This window comes from Rattus norvegicus, chromosome 17 (genome assembly GCF_036323735.1).
Source record: "Rattus norvegicus strain BN/NHsdMcwi chromosome 17, GRCr8, whole genome shotgun sequence".
Taxonomy (NCBI): domain Eukaryota; kingdom Metazoa; phylum Chordata; class Mammalia; order Rodentia; family Muridae; genus Rattus; species Rattus norvegicus.
In genome coordinates, this window is record NC_086035.1 from 87,515,357 (window position 1) to 87,536,289 (window position 20,933).

The 20,933-nt window shown below is 42.1% G+C and overlaps 1 pseudogene; it reads right to left on the minus strand.

The window, feature by feature from the left end:
• Tuba1a-ps6 (tubulin, alpha 1A, pseudogene 6) overlaps positions 1-17,457 on the minus strand; it is a 62,644-nt pseudogene extending 45,187 nt beyond the window's left edge.
• Between the last annotated feature and the right edge of the window lie 3,476 nt (positions 17,458-20,933).

A 20,933-nucleotide genomic window follows, 5' to 3' on the forward strand; every position in this document is an offset into this window, starting at 1 on the left:
TGTGGGTGTAGTGGACCTGTTAATAATGGTCCTTTGGAGCAAGTTCAATCTTCTTTGTTAGCACATCAGTCCCATAGCAAACACCAAATATGAATCAGCAGCTGTAGCCCAATCCTGAAGAAACCACGAGGCTCACCAACCAGCCTGAGGAAGCTGAAGAGTCAAGCTGCCGCAGAAATCTCATGATAAGTGGTTCTTTGGAGAGTTTTTCTTAATGTCAGCATTAGCACTAGTAGAGCTCAGCAGCGCTATGTAAGATGAGCCAATACAAGTAAAGACTACCAAGGAAGAGCGAACCAAAGCACTGTTCCAGCAAACATCCTTTCACCTGTGTCTTCTTCGGGAAAACATTCTTTCATGAGTCTGCTTTAGCAAGATATCCTTTCACCTGTGTGCCCCAGCAAAATATCATTTGACATAACTAACTTTCCAAAGAAACTAGAAGTTTCCACTTTAATCCCTTCCTCCCCAAAGCTACTTGTTTTTTCAGGCATTTTGTCAGTGATGCGAAAAGTAATTAATACAAGAAATATATACAAGGAGCAGAGGTGCTGCCTTGATAAGCTTGATCGTGTGCTTCCTTGTATCTTGCAAGTAACTTGCAGGAAAAACCTGAAAGACTTTGCAGCTGCAGGCTAGAAAGACCTTAGATGCTGCAAACAGAACTTAATGCACCATATTGATGGAAGTTTAGATCAAAATGCCTAGAAAGAAATGTAAAAAGCAGAAGCCTATCTCATTAGATTTCTAAGGGAACACGGACTCCATTGGATATAGGGCTACAGGCCATTTGAGTTACAGTTGGCAAAGAATCTGGCTTTATTCTGCCCAGGGAAGACACAATGGTCTAGTTTGCTTGGAAGAGGAAATGTCAAGATAGCAGTCAGATTGCTTCAGGTAACTTCTTGCCTCTATTTGGTAACTGACAGTTCACCAGAAAGATAGGAATCCGTATACCTCATGATGCAGCTGTACAGCTCTTGAGCATATACCCAAAGGACATCGTTCAAACCATGTTCATTGCTGCTCTATTCATAATAGCCAGAAACTGGAAGCAACCTAGATGCCAGTCAAAGGATAAATGAATGAGGAAAACATGGTACATCTATACAACAGAATATTATTTACCTGTAAAATAAGTAAATCATAAAATTTCACAGGAAAATGGATGAAACTAGAGAAAAAATCATCCTGAGTAAGGTAACTCAGACACAGAAAGACAAAAATGGGATGTATTTGCTTCTATGTAAATGTTAGTTGTTAAGTATTTAATGAACAAGCTACAGCCCATGTAACCACAGAGGTCAAATAGAGAGGAAGGGACTAGTGCAGAGGGATGAATTTCCCTAGAAAGGGCAAATAGAATAGTAATGGATGACAGAGGCAATAGTGGTAACTAGAACGGGAGGATAAAACAGGGAAGAGAGGAGAGCAAGGGAGGGAATACAAGAGGGGACAGCTAAAATTAAGAACCATTTGAAGGATAGTATAGAAAGCTAGTGCTATACACACACACACACACACACACACACACACACACACACAAAGGCAATTCAAATGAAGTAATCAAATAATTGGGTAGACAGATCCCAACTATACATCCCTCATCACCAAATGAAGTTTTCAATGCCAGGAATGGGCTACATCTAATTGAGTGTTTAGTCAAAGGGTCCCATGGGTACCCTTACCAGTCTGGGCTATTGCTAAGGCTTTTCATAGTCCTCCATAAAAAGTAAGACTGTATTGCTGAAGACAATACATACATAACTCATAGAACACAGACAAATGAGCTGGTGCCTCCCCAGAGACTTCACCCCTATGAACTATCAATGGTACTGGAACGTACTCTGTACCCTAGCAAAGGAGAAAGGCAAACACCAACTCAGCTACAAGGCCTTTGATCTACAAAAGTAACCTGCTAACTTGGCACAACGTCTGTGGTAGTGAGCAGCCAATATCTGATCTGAGTTAAAACCCATTCTATGAGATGGAATAGATACCATTGTCCAAGAACCTAAGACTAGATAGGTCTACCTTGGGGAAAACCAAACGCTGCTGTTCTGCTAAAGGAACATAGCAACGAACTGACTCCTAAGGACATTGCCCTGTACTCAGAGATCAGTGCCTTGCTCAGCAGCCATCGTCAGGGAAGCTTCCTGCTACAGCAGATGAGAACAAATACAGAGACCCCAAAGCAAGACAAGGTGCAAAGAGTGAGAAACTTCAGAACATTCAGCCCTAAAAGAGATGTCTCCATCCTAAGGGCTCAGAGAAGTCTGTGGAAGAGGAGACAGAAAGACGGTAAGAGGCAGAGGTGATGGAGGACACCAAGGCATCAAAGCCTTCTACACACAACATGGTTGGCACACATGAACTCACTCAGAGACTGTGGCCGTCTCTCTGCCACAGGACCTGTACAAGTCTGCACCAGACAGGGTCCTAGAGGTGAAAGGAGAAGTGGACAGCTGTCTCTATCTCTAACCCAAACAGTAGTAACAGTTGATAGCAACATGTAAAAAAAAAAAGAGTTTTCTCCATGGGAGTCTCACTGGGGAGAAAACTTTCTTAAGGGTAGGCTGCACGCCCAGCAGGATGGCCAACACAAAACAAACTCAATCTTTGGAGGTTCTTTGTCTCATATGGCATTTGGGGATAGCTGTTTGGTTTTGCCTTTTCTAATTACAAGATATTTGCACACACACACACACACACACACACACACACACACACACACACACATGCATTGGTTTGAATATGCTTGGCCCATGTAAACTGGCCCTATTAGGAGGTATTGCCTTACTGGAGGAAGTGTAGCCTTGTTAGAAGAAGTGTGTCACTGTGAGGGTGGGCTTTGTGGCTCCTAAGCTCAAGCTCTGCCCAGTGAAGAAGAGACACTCTTGGGTACCATCAGATCAAGATATTGTACTCTTGGCTCCTCCAGTATCATGCCTGCATGTATGATGCCATGATTTCAACCATGATGAACCTCTCAAACTGTAAGCCAGCCCCAATTAAATGTCCTGTATAAGATTTGCCTTGGTCATAGTGTCTCTTCACAGCAGTGAAACCCTAAGACTGTGTGTGTGTGTGTGTGTGTGTGTGTGTGTGTGTGTGTGCATGCACATGTATGTATGTATGTATGTATGTATGTATGTATATTGTTTTAGGTTTTTCTGGAACTCCTGAGTGTGAACTTGTGAGTCTCTGCATCTATATGTGTTTCTTGTGCTTTTTTTCTTTTCTTTTCTCCCCACCCCCTCCCACCTTCACCCTTTGGCTTATGTTTAGCTGTTTTATCATATTTCAATTTGTTTCTTTTTTATTTATCTTATGTTATTTTGTCATTATTCTCTGGATGCCTGTCTGTTTTCTAAGTACAGGCAGAAAGGGTGCGGATTCTGATGTAAGGGGGTGGGGAGATCCTTGGAAGAGCAGGCAGAAGGGAAACCATAATCAGAATACATTGTATGAAAAAAAATCTATTTCAATCAAGTAATAAAAGGAAGTCAAAAGAAACAAAATGTGTGGTTTGGCAAGAAAGGGAGTGTGGGCAAGGTTAAAGTTTCACAAAGAAGAGTACTGAGAGAGCAGCTCTAATTGTTAAAGACATCACTAACACCATTAGAAAGAAAACTGTGCTTCCCTGGGAGGAAAGACAATTGCTCCAAAAAGGCCCCATCCCCTAGCCACTCCAACTTGTGAGGTTTCAAGGATATTTGAAAGGGGGAGAACCTAAACTGAGAACAGCTTTTAAGGGATTCTTTAATCAAAACAACCATAGAGTGATGTGTTTCCCCAGGGTCAGCACTTAGAGACTGGAGCTCTTTAGATTAAAATCAAGCTGCTGCCAACTGTGGTCCAGGCTTGACCACAGTTGGCTCAAGCTGACAGCAGAATGCGGAGGCATCATCCGAGTGGCGGTGATTTTAAGGCATGGGTTCTGTAAGCATTGGTGGATCATGGTGGCTTGCACCAAAGTCTCTAAAACCTTAACCTGACAGTGTGTGACGAATTGCATTCTCTGCAGTGAGAGTCTTCGCGATCATTGCGTGGAGCTGGGAAAGTGGTACGTAAAGTGCGGTAGAAACAGCGAGATACTGGAACTTTCGGGGCTGCGCGACGATGTCCTTCAAGCAAAGCTTTAGGCGCAGAGCAGATTTGACTCAAGTGAGGAGTTAGATGCGGTACAGGCAGCAGAACCGGAAGGGACCTCTCCCCAAGTCCTTTGGAGACCAAGATTCCACCCTGAAGCTCAAACTCCAGACAGAGAATGGAAAGGTTTCGTGTTTCCCCTGCTGAGCGTCTGGCATTGCTTTGGTCTCATCTTTAGTTCTCTGCCCACATTTCTCCCGTTTGGAATGGGAACTAATATTCTGTGCTATTTTATGTGTAACTTGTTTTTTTTAACTTTGTAAGAGTTGGAGGTTAAAAGATTGTCTTGATTTCAGAGAACTTGGACTTTGAACTTTTAAATCGTGTTGAAACTGTTAGTGACTACGGGAACTTCTGAAGTTAAACTGAATGTCTTTCGTATTATGAGATATCCAGGAACCTACAAGGACAAGTGGTGGAAAGTTGTATATATATATATATATATATATATTTTTTTCTTTTTTACGGAGCTGAGAACCGAACCCAGGGCCTTGCGCTTGCTAGGCAAGCGCTCTACCACTGAGCTAAATCCCCAACCCCAAGGGAAGTTGTATATTAAAAATGCTATGTTTGGCTGTCAAATTGATAAGCGACGGACTTGAAATGGTTAACATTGATTTAGGAAGTAGACTTCCAGGTATATTAGTGGGCGACTTTCTAAGTTTAGTTCATGGAAGTGAGGAAACCACCCTAAACATGAATGGCACCGGTCCATGGGCTAAAGTGATGGGCTGACTCAAAGCAGAAAGTGAACTGATCACCAGCTCTCCTCTCTCTGTGTTTCTGACTCCACATACAGGGTCATCAGCAGCCCCATAGACCCACTGCCACAACTTCTCCACCATAGTAGATTGTACCCTCAAACTATAAGCCAGAATAAATTCTCAGCAACTTAAAAGCCCTTGTTGCCATGGCAACGGGAGGACTAACTAATACAATGCGGAATATAAAGTTTACAAAGTACTTCTAACGGTGAGAAAGTCAACCCAGTAGCACCTAGTCACGGTGCTTGCATAGCTACTTCCTGAAAGAGGATCAGGATGATATCGATGTGTTCAAAGGAAAGCTCAGCATTACGCCTCACAGGCATAAAATGAAAGCTACAGGGAGATGTGCCCCGTAGAACTGACTGTTTAAAAGATATGAACAGACTGGAGACTGAGGGAGAAAGGTAGAAACACTGCATAGGTGCATACCTAGGGGCATGCCAGTTCAGAAATGTATGTGTACATGTATTATTGTGTGTGTATGTATATATATATATATATATATATATATATATATATATATATATTAAAAACCAGGCATCTCATCTCCAAACTTGGGATAATCCAAATTTTATCAGTAGTGAAATCAATTGCAACGCACCAAAAGTGGATATTATACAGACAGCACAGGCCACAACAAGAGCTTGTGCAAAGTTAATAAATGAACTCATGAAAATTCATGTTTGTTCCCTGGGTTTTTAATACATCAACTTTACTGAGAGGAGATTCACATTCCGCACAATTCACCTAAAGTGTGCAATTCACTCACGTTTAAAATACATTCTGACTGCCACAGTAAATCCTAGGGTATTTTCATTACTCCCTAAAGAAGTTCCAGGTCCATTTCTACCCTAGTATTGTAATTAAGCAGCAATTACGTAATTGGCTTTCTGGCTTTGTACACGTGTTAGTTCTGGTTCATTCAGATAGAGTCACGTAGAATGTGGGTATTTGCAACTGGCTTCTTTCTCTTAGCACAGTGTATTCAAGGCCCATCCACCGTGTCGCACGCAATACTTCGTTTCTGCTCATAGTCAAAAGTGTTCTGTGGTGCAGATTCACCATGTCATTAAGCATTCTGTAGCTGGTATATCAATGTGTAATATGGATACAGTTTATAATACCCATTCATCCCTGGATGAAACAGTACACGCGAATATTCATGTGTAAGTTGTGCGGACATATGTTTTCGGTTTCCTTGAGGATATACATAGCATGGAATTAGTGGGTCGTATGGGAACTTTATGTTTAGCATTGTGAAGGGTGTCCAAACTGTTTCCTAAAGTGGCTGTACTATTTTACATTGCAGCATAAGAAGGTTCCGGGTTCTCAGAGTCCCATTCAACGCTGGTTATTTTTTGACTTCCTGGGTATAGCAGCTTGCGTGAGCAGTGTGGAGTCACACTGGGGTTTGGGTTTGCGTCTCCCTCGTGTCCTTTCATGGCGAGCATCTTTTTCTGTGTATTTGACCATTCGTGTGTCTGGCCTGAACAGCTATCAGCCCTTTGCCTATTTAAAATGGCATGGTAGTGCCTGTGTTGTTAGCGTGTATTGATTCTGTACCTAATCGTACATCTGTCTCACAGGATTTGCACTGACGCTTTCCCATCAGCTTCCTTCCTTCCTCCTTCCTGACAGTGGCCTGTGAAGCACAAAATTGAAACATGGGGTGGGGGTTGTTGATAATGGTTTAAAAAAAAAACTTAATTGCCAAATGTAGGATCTGCTCCTTGAGAGTGTTCCTTGCCTTTCTTGCCTTCTTTTTCTCCTTCCTTTCTTCCACTTGTTCTTCTTTACATTCCTTTTACTCTCCCCTCCTCTCTCCTCCCTTTCCCTTCCCCCTCTTGACCTCCCTCTCTTCCCCTCTTCTCTCCTCTCCTTTTCAGTCTGCCCTCTCTTTCTTTCCAGTTCACCTCCTTTTGAGGTTGTGTTTCACTACGTTGCCAGAGCTAACCCTGACCTTGTGGCCCATTTGCTTCAGGTTTCTAAGTCTTACAATTGTGGGCAGATGCCACCACATGACACTTCCTAAGTTTAAAAAACTTTTTATTACTATTAAGATTTTATTTTATATTTTCTGTGTTTGTTTTGTTATATTCCTTATCTTAGGTAGATAAATGAATAGATGAAGATAGATAGATAGATAGATAGATAGATAGATAGATAGATAGATAGATAGATGCCCATTCAACACTGAATAAGATAAGATAGATAGATGATACATACATAAATACATACATAGAAAAATACATACATACATATATACACAGAATCATATATACATGCATACAGACAGACAGACAGACATATACTTGTCCTGTCCCTTTCTCTTTCTTTCTATAATTACCCACCTTTAAATAAAGCCATCATGGATGGTAGATGTTAGAGACATGACTCAGTGATTAAGAGTGGACTCTGCTCCTGCCTAGGACCTGAGTTTGGCTCTTAGTGCCCATGTCAAGTGACCAACATGTAACCATAGTTCAAAGGGGTCTGGCACCCTTTTAGGGCCTCCACAGCCACTGTATGCACCTCGTGTGCAGATGTACATGCAGGTAAAATACTCAAACACATTACAAAATAAAAATAAATAAATATAAAAGCAAAAAATAAAACAGTAAGATGCTTGTGTGTAGGATGATTGGATACTATTTTTCTCACTTGAAAATTTTGTAATATCCTCCCACATTCAAACTGACCATACAATCCTTTATGTGAGGTGTATACCATAATGTACTTGTCCCTTTTCATATTCTTGCATATTTATTAGCTGTTTTCAATATTGTGATATTACCATTAAGGGCTAGCAAGCAATCATATCAGCACGTCGACTTCTTTTTGTTTTAATCGATTCTAATTAAGAGTCAAATAAGGGTTTCAAATACCCTCAGCTTCTTTTTCTAGAACTTACACAAATTGTTTTCCAGAAAGTTGTGTCAACTCTCACTCTTCTTGTCTCAGTGACTTTTTGAGTTGCATTGCAAGATACTTAAAAGCAACCTAAGAGAGAAAAAAGCTTATTCTGACTCAAGGTTCAGGGGCTGAATCCTTCCTGGTGGCAGAGACCTGATGTGATCACCTCCATCTCCTCGTCCTTGGCAGTTCCCTCTCTGCATGCAGAGCTGAGTCTGCAGCTGCTGATTCAGGATGCTGCAGGCTTCCCGGAAGCTATAACCTTGCCACAGCTGTCACATTTCCATCATTTCTCACTGACTTCATACTTCACTTTCAAAGGTCATAAAACAATGGCCGGTTCATTCCCAGGTAACTTTCAAATGAAGCTTTAAAAGCTAAATCTCTCACCAATATGACTTCAGAGCTAACGGTGTTTTATTTTAGGAGAGACAAGAGCAGTTGCAGCAGAAAAAAAAAGTGTATTGTCCTGTTCTCCATTCCGGGGTGACTCTCTTGTGGGGAGGAGCTGAGTTTATTTCTGTATTGGGGAGGTGTGTCCAGCACAGTTCTCAATGCTGTGTTGGAACCTAGCTGCTTTTTCTCTTCTCAGACTGATCACCAGTCTGCCTTAAGTGTTCACAGACACTTCACATAACCAAGCACAGGCTAGGATCTCTAAAAATGAGTTGTTTCCCAATACTGCTTACATCAGGTACTCTGCTCATTGCTGTAACCAAATATCAACTTGAGGAAAGATGTTATGCTACCTCACAGTTCCAGTGCATCTCGATGGGACGACTTGGCAGAGTTTCTGACAGTAGGAGCCTGTGGTGATGATGTCTCACGTCCTGTGGGTCAGGGGCCAAGGAGGTCAAGTAGGAAGTGAGGGTAAAGGTATGACCCTCAAAAGTCTATCCCCAAGGGATGTACCTCTGAAAGCCATGCCTCCTATCCAAAGGTTCTACAACCTTCTAAAACAGAGCCACCAATCTGAGGACCAAGTGTTCAAGCACCAAGCAAGCGGGAGATGGTGCACAATCTATAACAACTCAGCTCTGAGCCCCAACAAGGTACATACTAGGAAGAAGCAACGAGATGATCATTACAATATTGAGTGAACGGATGGCAGAAAAAGTCCCAGAAAATGTACATGGAAGAAACCTCCCAATTTTTCATGTTCTATAGTCCATGCATTCCTCTCCATTTCAGAGGAGCCCCCTTCATTTAATGTTTTCCTAGGCTCTTATGCAGTTAGGTTTCTTTAGTGTGGTTTTTACTGTGAAACACACCAGTATTTGCAGCCCACCATATCTCCATTCTTGCAGGACATTGCTTTCTAATCATGAGCAGATAGTCACTTAAACATTCGTTTTGAGTCTGAATTCATGAAAAAGAAACAGAAAAGAAAAGACGTGTGAAAAGTTCAGTCTTACTCTGGCCTTCAGCTTTGCTGACTATAAAAGGGGAAACTTTTGGTCTAGATTTCATGGTAAACTTCCCAGATGCAGGACACCTTAAAGACATATAAATGAGAAGGTAACCCATCTCCCCAACCTCGCCATCATAGTGAGTAGACAAGCTGAGGTGTTGAGAAGAGCCCTAGGGAGACTCTCGAGCCCTAGGCATTATTATTATTATGTGGGTCACATCATCACAGTCAGTAAAGGGGCTACGTCTCGGACACAACTGATGTCCTTTTTCACTTCATAAGATATTGAAGTGGGACAGACTATTTGAGAAGCCTTGTGTTTTGAATTCCTCACTTCCAGATGTAAAAAAGAACTAAGGCATCTCATCATTTTAAAATATAGTTTTGTTACTCAACTTAGAAATTATACATTTCCCCAATTAACCTTTGTATAATAAAAGACTATAAATTATCTTCATGAGGCAGATAAATTGCAAACTTATAGTTGTATATTTCTTATATAACAACGTGGAGTGTGTTATAGCTAATTATTATTTATTTTACTTATTATTGTTTTGTGTATGGAACGTAGTGGAGGTAGAGACAGACTGACAGGCAGACAGACAAACAGACAAGTGGACAGAACTGTATAGGCAGGCAAATGCCAAAGCACATGGGTATAGGCCAGAGGGCAGTATTCAGGGGTTAGTTCTCTCCTTCTATCTTGGTCCTATAAATCAAACTCAGTTGTCAGGCTCCCTGCAAATACTTTTTACCTGCAAAGCTGGCCCTTGATTTCATTTTAAATGCTATTGTCCAAGGGCAAATATGTAAAATCTGAACTAAGTTTCAATTATAAATTCTTTTTTTGGAATTGATCATCTTGCAGTTTGGGAAATGTTTCGCTGCATAAGCAGGGTTCAGTTTAGGCCCTCAGTCCCTGAGCATGCTCTAAATTTGCCAACTAGTCCCTTTCCTTTGGGTAACTGCTTATAAAAAAATGTATTGCCTACCCCGGAGGTTAATTTACATTGAATTTAATAAAAGTTAATGTAGACTTTCAGGAGCTCCCTTTTATACTGTGGACGGCCATATTTGCAGTAAAATTACATTCCTGAAGCAAAGTTGTAGGAAAGTTATTTCTTGACCACCACCACTCACATTTGCTTGAGCTATAAAGATCTAATAGGCAAAGGGTGTGTGTGTGTGTGTGTGTGTGTGTGTGTGGCGGGGGTGATTGGCATCAAACCCAGGGCCTTGCACATGCCAGATAACCCAGTGCCAACTCAGATACACTCTCAGACACTGTGAAGTTTTAAATGACATTTGTAATGCAGCCCCAAGACATAATCCTTTATCCAGTCTTACTGGGAAGAGATACAGTAACTGAGGAGCCTAATTTAGGTTAAAGAGCTCCAGGAAGTAGCCTGCTTTCAGGTTCAGTTTGAAGGACAAGTGTCTAGGTGTTTGGAGACTGCAGTTGTAATTCATTACTTACTAGGGAGACCTAGGCACAGCAGTGAGATTGGGCCCCAGGGACTGTTCTTTATACAACAAAATAGGGTAGAAGAGGATTCAGAAAAAGAAGCAGGAGAGAGGGAACTGAAAAATCTGGATGATTTCCCCCTCTCAGCTGACAGAGTCCACTGTTATTTCTGCTTGCATGAACTCAAAATAAAAACGAAGACTGGAATGCATACGGCAGAAACCTCTGTCTTTAGATTCTGTCTGCATCATTGAAAAGCAGACTTTAAAAAGTACTAGTTCATTCTTCCAAAAGTCCCACTCTGCGCTGAGGCTGTTGCATAGCGCTCATTTGAAATGAGTTGAAAATGGGTTTTAATTGGTCCTTACCTGGTTGGCTTACCCCACTTTTCATCCCAGCAGCTCGCTCAAATGGCACAGTGAATTACTTCCCGTCAAGCGGCTGTGAAAGTGTGATAAGGCAGCATGATGTATACAAACGATTTCGTCTCCAAAGGAATCCATCCAGAAGAATTGTCAAATTATTTTCCAATGGTTGTAGCTCGTATTGAAACACTTCCAGGAGAAGTTTAAAGCCTTTGCTGAAGTATGTGATATTGCCGATCAGCGAGCGGTTCTATCACAGAATCACGGGGTGTTTAGATCGGGCTGTACTGAAGGACTGTCTCTTCCAGAGCACTTACCTTTTCAAATGAGGTAAGATATCCAAAGCACTTAGGTGTCTTGAATAAACTGGGGATAGTCTTCAGAAGTCTAAAGGATCACAGTCACTTACTTAATTGTGCAGAAGAATGAAAGGCGTCTACCAATCCTTTGTAAGTGACAGGCAGGACATGAAGGAAGAGACTGACGGAGGGACAGGTTGTTGAAAAAAAAAAGGTATCATATTGGCATTGGTTACACTATTAAAAATAGCTATAATTTCAAGTAAGCTCTGAGCAGACAGAATAAGTTGTCTACTAACTATAGAAATTGGACATTTAAGATGTACATATTTAGTAACTCCAGATCCCAAGATGTCCTGTTACCCAACCAAGAACTATCAATCACCATGGACTCTGTAGGACTAAGAGGCAGGCTTTCTTTGGTAGAAGCCAGCTCTGGACATCTGATTGCCTCGGAGAATCTTCTTGCTTTCTAAAGCTTGTTTGCATGTAACACGGGCACCAGATTCAGCTAGGGAGTACGGCCTTGGTTGCCTTGGCAATGGTTTGGCATTTGGGATATGGAAGCAGGAAGGGTGGCTGGAAAACCTTTTCCAGACTCAAGGACACTGTTCATCCTATAACTTCTCTTGGCAAGCGTTGTGGCCCAGCAACTCCTTTCTTGACTTGTGAGAAAAATTTTGACGCCCTGGGATGGCCTTGCCGCTGTGGATATCCTTAACAGACGCAAGCTTAAAATGAGGACATAACGCAATATCACTTCCTACAAAAATCCTTTGAATCTTTGTGGTTACAATGCCTCATAGATTTATAAATATACTTTATTCATACAAATCATTCTACTTCCTTAAAAAGTTAAGTTATTTGCATAATTATTAAAGCAACCTTTAAATTTACTAAAAATAAAAGCAATGGATGAGAAATTGGGCAGATGGTCTGTGACAAAGATTGCTGCTTGCATCTTATGTTCACTCTTTTCTATCCCAGCAACAGACGCTTACTGGCCAGATGTGTGTCCACCATGATGGAAGACAGCATTGGCCATGACCTTTGCCGCATGATGGAGACACCTGAATAGATTAGGGTGAAAGTGATGTCGTCAAAACTGCTGTCTTGGACCTCTAAGAGTTCTAAAAGAGGAGAGGCCACAGGCTTTCTCTGTCTCTTCTTTATGCTAGCTGGATTGAGAGGGATTAGATAGAGCTAGAAGATCAACGTGAACCCAGATGGACTATGGGAAAGGTGTGGGGCAAAGTGCAAGGGGACGAGAGCTGCTGTGCCATCTCTGGCCCTCACTGTGCAGAGTTCTATTTGGTCACGGGAAACCAAATGTCTTTCTTTTAAAAGCCACCTTTAGCTGGCGAGATGGCTCAGTGGTTAAGAGCACTGACTGCTCTTCCAGAGGACCTGAGTTCAATTCCCAGCAACCACATGGTGGCTCACAGCCATCTGTAATGGGATCTGATGCCCTCTTCTCGTGCTTCTGAAGACAGCTATAGTTACTTATAGCGTAGAAAAAATAAAAGCCACCTTTAAAAAAAGAATTATTCATTTATTTTATGTATCTGAGTACACTGTAGCTGTCTTCAGACACACCAGAAGGGGGCATCAGATCCCATTACAGATGGTTGTGAGCCACCATGTGGTTGCCAAGAATTGAACTCAGGACCTGCAGAAGAGCAGTCAGTGCTCTTAACCCCTGAGCCATCTCTCCAGCCCCTTAAAACCACTATTACTTTTGGCTATCCAGATACACTCAGTTAAATTAAATACAACATTAAGTTATATATATATATATATGTGTGTATACATATATTTCAAAGTACAACCTATGTAGGAAATTCAACCTACAGATCTCGTTACCCAGAGTGCTTTCCTAAGTGCCTTTCCGATGCAGCGTACGTGGTGCTTGAAGTGCTTTGCATCATCGATTGCGATTTTGCAATAACTTTCTCCTTTTATGCTGTGTAGGGACTTGAAAAGAGTCCTGGACAAGAAGTTTGGAAGTCTGAATTCTCTACCACCTGACTCATTAAGTTGGTGTGCTGTTCTCCAATTAGCATTCCAATCTGTGTCTCTTCCTCTGTTAAAATATGAAGTCTGGGCTAAACAGTCTCCATAATTTTGTAAGTGCTGCGGGCTGCTTCCTCTGGAAACTGGTTCTGGGTCCTCCTGATATACGCAAATATAGCTGGCCCTCCATATCCGTAGGTACCAGATCTGGAGAGTCAACCGAGTGCAGATCAAAAATGCTTAAAACTGCATCTGCACGGAACACGTGCAGCCTCCTTCTTGTCCTCACTTCCTCAGCAGCTACTGTTGTCACCACATCTACACTGTGTTTGATATTTATTATAAGTAGGCTAGAGAGCATTTATAGCGTTCACATGGTTAGATGCAAAGCTACCCCCATTTTATGAAAAGGACTTGAGCCTCTGGTAGTCTGGGTGCTCTTGGGATTGGGAGGGAGCCTAGAACCAATGGTTCTAAGCCAGGGACTTCCCAAGGGCTTGGTGTTTATAGGCAATTAGCCAGCGCTGCACTGCATAGGATGTGGACATGCTGCTGAAAGGAGGGTAACTAAGCTCATTTTAAAAGGAATCTGCATTTCAACTGTGTCAAAAATTGTTCAAACATGGAATTATAGAGATTTCAATAACAAGTGACCTCTTACTTAGGGCCACCATGTCTTTTGTTCTCTTTTGAGTTTTTCTCTCATAAAGCTCTACAGGTTAAATTTTACAGAAGTCTGCTAGCTCCGTGGCTTACAGTAAGGATTCTTTTTACATTTCAATGGATTTTATTTAATGTCATGAAATACAGTTCTACCCTCATTTTATTCCCCATCTTAGGCTAATTGGTTTGCTATGGTAATAGCCGTGCACAGTCTCTAGCATTAACTGTGCTCTGTCTCTCTTTTAACACTACATATCAGGGGAGCAAATGCGCTATTGTCCACTGAATTCCTGTGTGTTGGAAGAGTTGATGGGACAATTAAATAAGAAGATCTAGAATTTTAAGGAGAGGATAAATTTTGATTGCCACAGAGTCTGGGAGGGTATCTTAATGGAATACAAAGACTGGACTGGGTTCCGTATAACAACACAGCAAGGGGCAGGTGATGGAAGTTGGTTGAAGGTGGGTGTATTGTTTTGTGGACTGCCGTGAAAAATAGAAGAGGGAAAGATTACTTTGGCTCAAACTTCAGCGGTTTCAATCCATTGCGGGCATGACTGTGTGTCTGTAGGGAGGCAGAGAAAAGGATGTGGAGGAAAGGATTCCAAAAGCAGACAGTCTTGTCATGGTAGCTGGACGACAGTGAGCAAAGGGTTCAGGGCTGAGTCATACCCTCTAAGATACACCCGTATGTGACACACTTCCTTCAAATAGACACACTCGCCAGTAGCCGGTCAATATGAATTCACCCAGGAGTTAATCTGTGGATGAGAGTAGCATCTTACAAGCTGGTCACCTCTCAATAGCACCACCATCTGTCTCTTTGGGGTGACTCATCCTATCCAAACCGTAACAGTAGGGTTGTAAGGCAGTGGAACCCCAGAGTTTGCCTGCCACTTGGTTTCCATCACAACTTACTTCTTGATACCAAATAGTCCCCTTAAGCCCAGTGTTTGTTAGGTGTAAGAGAAGCTTATGTAGAAAAGAGATGGGTGAGAATATAGCTCTGGGGGAAGTAATTTTGAAAGATATCGAGCACAGCACAGCAGAACTATCACCCCAAGAATATGCCTCCTTGTGCAAGAGATGGTGCTGTTCGCATATTCGGGCTTCATGCTTCATTGTGTATTTGTGTGGTGTGGGTGAGATAAAGTTGCAGGAGGAACTTAGAATTGCCTGCCTCTTCAAAGTTAAGTCAGCTGTGACTTCCCACTAATAAACTATCTTCATGAGTTTAATTTTCCTGCCGATGACTTTGTGCACATAGGCACGCACACATGTGATATTGAGTGGCAGGAGAATAAATGAGCAGCTGACGTATAGCAAGGGCTTTGTTTACCCGAGTGGATCGTCACTGAAATGATCAGAAGTATAAGAATTGGGGAAAGGCGATGTATTTTAAGTATCAGCTCCAGTTTCAACTTAGACAGCACAGACTTGCAGATCCAGGGTGATCCATCAGAACCAGTTCAGACATTGTCACCGTTAAAAAAAAAAAAAAGCACCCAGCCATGTGTTTGGATGGAAGAATCTATAGAAAACTGCAAATATAGAAGTCTATTTTTCCAACTGTAAATTAAGTTCACTACAAGGCTGTGTTCCTTTCAGGAAAAAAGTATGGCATGTACTTTCTGGGCCATGTCCCACATGCTCTGCCATCCTGTGTGGGGCTGACAACTATGCGCTGTCTATGGAGGCTTGTCATGCACATCCACAAAAGAAATTCCACAGTACTTCTTGAGAAGTGGGAGGAGGCCACGCCCTCCCCACTGGGCCTCTGTTACAGATCTAATATCTTATGTTCCTTTCACCTGCTCCCCTTCATCAATTCACCCACAGGAACACAAGCAATAGCATGGATTTGCTTTGCAGTGATCAATATAAAACCATCATAAAGCCTTATGTCCTTTTACCAGCTTTGGCTCCTATTGGTAAGGTATAACCTATGATACGCTTAGAAGTCACTGCTGGGTGCCCCCTTATCCTAAAGGTAGCCCAAGAGGTTCGTGATGTTCAACTCTTCAGCTAAGCCACTGTTATCACTTCTGAGTTGGGTGTTGTTTAAACCCTTGTACCTGTTCCACAGCAGCATGACCTTGTCCCTCTGTCATCGGTGTGACGTAGGTATCAATCTTCATATCCCCAGAGACTCCTGCTTCTGCTGAGGCTCCAGAATTTCAGAGCATCCGTCAAAGATCCTAGACAATAAATAGGGGTTGGGGACAGGGCGTGTCGCTTGATGAACTTACCACTTGACTCTCAGGTAATTTTATTTGTAGCCACTGCTATTTCTCGGCAGGAAAGAAGTGCCCATTCCTTGTCTACCAGACTCCAAAGCTTTCATGGGTTTCCAGGTTTCTAGACATTTCTATTTCTTACTCTGAAAACTAAAATTTTTGAAAAGCTTGCCCAAAGTTTCTGAGAATTTCAGACCTCAGAAGTCCTATCTAGGACAAGGAGAGCTCAGTTTTCCTTAGTTTACCTCTGTCCTTACTGCAGTTTCAGTGGGAAAGGGCATGAATTTGTATTTAAATAGATTATCTTGAAAGTACATAAAAACTAGGATGGTGCAATTGCTGGATATAGGAATTCACAAATGTAAACTTTTTGACAAATAAAGAATACTCAGTTTTTAACTTATTTTCATTTTCTTGGATCTCTAAGTTCACTTTCAAAGTAAAGGCTGTCTCTTAATATACTTTCATAAGATAGGCACACAGAGGAAGTGTTTAACTGTGTCTCGTACATAACTTGTTCTTGCTGGCCCTCCTTCCCTCTCCCTTTTCATGTCTCCCTGCCACTCTCTTGATTGACTTTCCACCCTGTCATGGTCCCCACTCTGCTTGCATGGCACAGGTATTCTATTAACCTCCCTCACTTAGGGCTTCTTCTTCCTTACTCATGGTGGCACTTACCTACACACACAAAGACAGATTGGCATTCATGTTTTGAATACAATAGAAAACATTACATTGTCTTCCTGAGTCCAATCTGTTTCACTCAACATAATGACTTCCAGTTCTATCCATTTTCCTGCAAATGACAGAATATCAGTTTTCTTCGTGGTTTTACAAAATTCCATTGTGTGCATGTATGTATCTGTTTGTTCTGTTGATGGACATGTTGGCCGGTTGCATGCCTAGGTTATGGTGAACAGCATTAAATGTGCATGTGTGTGTATCTCTGTGGTAGAATTCTCTGGGTATTACATAGTTCTTTTTTTATTCCAGTGATTTCCAAATTGATTTGCACAGTGGCTGCACCAATTTAGATTCCTATTACCTGTCAAAACAGGTTCTCTTCTCACCTGCAGCCTCACCTGCATGCTCACCTGCAGCCTCACCTGCATGCTCACCTGCAGCCTCACCTGCATGCTCACCTGCAGCCTCACCTGTAGCACGTTTGCCATTTTTTCATTTGTCCTCCACCCTTCATGTGTTTGTTTGTTTTGTTTTGTTTTTGTTATGTTATGTTTTGTTTTGTTTCTGACAGGGTTTCTCTGTGTAGCCATGGTTGTCCTGGAACTCATTCTGTACATCAGGCTGGTCTGGAACTCAGAGATTTGCCTGCCTCTGCCTCCCCGGTGCTGGGATTAAAGGTGTGCACCAACCACTGCCTGGCTTGTAGTTGGTTTTCTCAGTGATAGCATTTCTGATCTGAGAGAGACGGAATCTCAGAGCAGGCTAATTTCCACTTCACCAATGGCTAAGAATGTTAAGCATGTTCTCAAGTATTTCTCCTTTTGAGGACTGCCTGTTCAGGTGAGTAGACCATTTATTGATTAGACAATTTTGGATTCGAGTATTCAAATCTCTCGTCCTTTACATATTTTTGGTTTAATCTCTCATCCCATGTGCTGACTGTTCCTTTGTGTGTCGAAGCTTTTGAAGTTAGTGTATTCCCATCCGTCAGTTCTTGCCGTTAACTTTCCCAAGGTTCTGGTGTCCATTTCAGGAAGTGTTTGCTTTTGTCAGTGTTTGAAGCGTTTCCCTAGCAGCCTCGGTATTTCAAGTTTTATGTGAAGGCTTTTGGCCGAGATTGAATGGACGTTTGTGCAGAGTGAGAGACATACACCTGAGTTCAACGTGCTGCATGCAGACTTGTAGATTGCTGTCTGTCGAAGGTGAAAGATAAGGCTCGAGCCTGTGATTGGTCAGTGAAAAAGAAGGCGGGCTGAGGGTTTTAGAGAGGGGACAGAGAGAGACAGAGAGACAGAGAGACAGAGGAGACAAGTTGGAACCTATAGGAGAAGAAGATGAACCAGAGCACGTGGTCCTGGGAACCATAAGTATTGAGGATTTCGTAGGCAGACAATTAAATAATATGGGGCACATCTGTTCAATCTGGGTGTGCAACTTGTATCTGTACCAATTGAGTTTTGAGTTCTTTATGTGGGCATTTTGTGGATTTTACTGTCATAAATCTGACTGATAAATTACAAGTCTCTGGAGATTTCATTATATGGGGGCTCGGGGTTTAGAGCCAGTCTTGGCAGACTAGCCGCAGGGGACTGAAGACTGGGAATGCTGAGCGGTTCAGGGGCAGGCTAACACAGGAACCTGAAAAGATGGCTTGCAGCTCCCAATGGGGGAGGGGAGTTGGCGTTAGCGTGGATTGTTTTTGGTGATAACACGCAACACAGACATCCTAATTTTCCTAGCACCATTTGTTGAAAAGGATGTTTTTTTTCCCCAATATGTATTTTGATTTTTTTTTTTTTGGTTGAAACACAGTGACTGCAGCTGTGTGCATTTGTTTCTGGGTCCCCTCTTTTATTTCACTGGTTTGTGTTTGTTTTATGACAGTGCATTACCATTTTGGTCACTATGGCTCTGTAGCATGATTCGAGTTCAGGTACTATGCCGCCTCAAACACTGCTTTATGCCAAGGATTATCTGGGACTTTTAATTGCGATGACGGTGTTATTGTGTGTTACAAAGTATGGTGCTCCTTCAGATCCATTTGAGTGATTAAATTGGTCAACAGGCAGAACGGACTTGCTATTTCTTAACCATTCCCTTAACAACTTCATCTCCCACTTACAGAGTTCCATTAACTTTTCCCCATGTTGATGGTAAGGCAGACAACAGCATAAACTTTGACTACTGAAAAATGCAAGAATTTTCTCACAAGGCTCAAGTTGATGACCTCGTCCAGACAGACACTGCACTTCTAACCCATGCCAGTCCTAACCCAATTCTCAAGTCAGTGAGGACAGAGGGTATATTAGGGAGCTTTCTGTTACTATAATAAATATCTGAGACAATCAACTAATGAAGAAGAAACTCCTTTGTGTTATACTGATGGAAGTTTCGATCTGATTGGTTGGTCCCACTGCATTAGACCTGTTGTTAAGCAAATTACCATGGCAGTAATGCATGGCAGAGCAAAACCATGCATCTCGTGACCAGGAGGCAGGAAAAGATAGGAAGATGCCAGGATACCACAACCCATTCACAAATACATCCCCCAATAATACACACCCCCCATCATACCTCTCCTCTTAAAATTCTTGCCACCCTCACTTGGCTGGGGATCAAGGTTTTGAGTCTTGTACTTTTGAATAACACTCAGGAGCCAAAGTTACTAGGATAATATTAAAAACCAGACTAAGAGCCTACGTCCTTTAGTTTTCAAAGACTGAAGATGAACGAAGTCTTGAGAGGAGTGGAGGGCCATGCCTGAGGCGGAGTCCCAGTGGATTACTAAACCTATTCTTTCATCTGAAAACACAGTTTAATAATCAGCCTGTATGCCTGTATAGACATTTAGTTACAAAATGTCTCCATTTAGATCTAAGGAGCCTATAACTCATAGACACACACACCCAGTTTAAGCAAGAGCAAACGGAATCCATAATTATATTTTTCTATGGTTGCTTGTTGGGGTTTACATTTGAAATGTCCCACACAAACTGATGTATGAACTCCAAGGTCCTGGCTGCTGACACTATCTCAGGTGGTTCTGGAGGCCGGAGGATGGGTAGCCTAGGCAAAGGAATTGGATCACTGTAAACAGGAATTTTGGAGTTTTCTGACTTCTCCTCATCTTCCTCCCCCATTTGTCTCCACTACAGTGAAGAACCTTTGCAAGGTGCTTCTGCTGCAGAGATATTCTGCCCAGGCTCATGGACCTGCATGACCATGGGCCACAGCCTCTGATCAAGGGGACTGAAATATATATTTCCACCTAAAGATTATTTAGATCTGGCATTCTGTCACAACAATTCAAGAAATAACAAATACATCACTGTGACATGTTGCCACAGACTGAGTTATTAGATAGCCATTCTGTTCTCTCAGTCTGTGGGTCAGAAGTTTGAGTACACATGTTCTCATGTAGATCCTCTGCTGAAAATCTCAGGAAACTAAAATCTAGGTGCTGACAGAGCTGGGCTCCTTCTTAGGGACTCCTGGAGGTTCTCCCCCCAAGAACTCTGAGGCTCTTCTTCAGGTTCAGCTCCTTGAGGTTGCTGAACTGATCTCCTAGGTCTTGCCACACTTGGGTCAGAGCCGCTCTCAACTCCTCGAGGCTCTCATGTTCTTGTCCAAAGCCTCCCTGTCCCATAATCCTTTCCAGCTCAGAGCCAACAAATGTTTAAATCCTTTTCACCCTTATAATCTCTTTGACTTTCTCTTCTGCTTTTAGCTAGAGAAATGTTTAAGGGATTATGACAGTAGAGTGTGCCAACAGAGTTAACTGAGGAAAACTCTTAAAACCCACAACCTACACATCTTAGTGCTTTTACTTTGTGATCTAAAATATCACATGTCTCATGGATTAAGACACAACCATGTATGGTATGTCCTTCTGACGATGAAAGCAACTTCTTGTGGAAAAATAAAATATAAAGCTTTTGATTAACCTCTTTTGAAGTTGAAACAC